Below are 1,009 nucleotides of genomic sequence, written 5' to 3' on the forward strand. Positions count from 1 at the left end.
GAGCTTTCCCTTCTAACATCAACAGGCAAATGGTTTGCCGTCATTTTTCTTATTCACAATAACCAGATGTCTCAAGCTTTACTTTGGAGAGCTCCGGGTCCCAGTCCACTAAGTGTGTATTTTTTCTCCATCACTTATTTGCCAGGTCTAGCTCTTATTGTAGTCTGGACCATCCCAAAGCATCAAGTGAACACGCGCACTATCACAAAACAATTTATCCTCATTCTGTGGGTACAGGGGAGGGTTTCAGTGCCTTCCCCCGGTGAGGGAGTTCGGCTCTCACTTGATCAAGTAACACAAACTCTGAGCGTTGGGACAGTTTGAAAAAGGAGAGGTGAGAAGAACTCAATACCTCCTACAGACAGTGATTGATGAGGGGAATGTACCCACTCCCAACTCACACCGCCACATATCAGCCTGATTGGAGACATTGAGATCCTGTGATAGTAACATTTTTCTCAACTATCTGATCTTCAACACTAATGAACAGTAGCCAATTTATATCTGGCCCAAATTGAAATTTTCTCGATAACTGGTTTCGGTCTGAGGTGAAAGGGATGGATGCTGATCAAGATCTGTGTCTTGTAAACTAGTTCGGGACATTAGCTCTGTTCTGTGTTTAATCTCCATATTACCGTTCAAGAACAGAACAAATAAGACTAATATAGCATTCCACTGCCTAAACAAGCTCATTTGCTTGTGTTCATCCCTGCATTCTGAAGAATTAGCCTATTAGTCTTTGAAAATGCAAAATCAATACCAGCATTTTCATGGCATCTATAATATGAATATTTTATCTATTAAAGAAATTATTTCATTATCCTTACCAAAGTTTTGTCTTGTTTTTCTTTTTTTAGTACTGGAAGAATGCCATTGTTGATCCTAAAAAAAAAAAAGGAGGAAAACAAAGAAATAATTTAACCAAAATAAATCAATAAATCTGTTGGTTGTTCCAAACCTGTTTGCTATCGTTCTTCCATTAATATATATATATATATATATATATATA

At 37.6% G+C, this 1,009-nt stretch overlaps 1 pseudogene; it reads right to left on the minus strand.

The window, feature by feature from the left end:
* Positions 1-1,009, minus strand: part of LOC107741862 (doublecortin domain-containing protein 2C-like) — a 27,599-nt pseudogene that overhangs the window by 21,719 nt on the left and 4,871 nt on the right.

This window comes from Sinocyclocheilus rhinocerous, unplaced genomic scaffold, assembly GCF_001515625.1.
Source record: "Sinocyclocheilus rhinocerous isolate Xijiao unplaced genomic scaffold, SAMN03320098_v1.1 scaffold1157, whole genome shotgun sequence".
Classification (NCBI taxonomy): Eukaryota; Metazoa; Chordata; class Actinopteri; order Cypriniformes; family Cyprinidae; genus Sinocyclocheilus; species Sinocyclocheilus rhinocerous.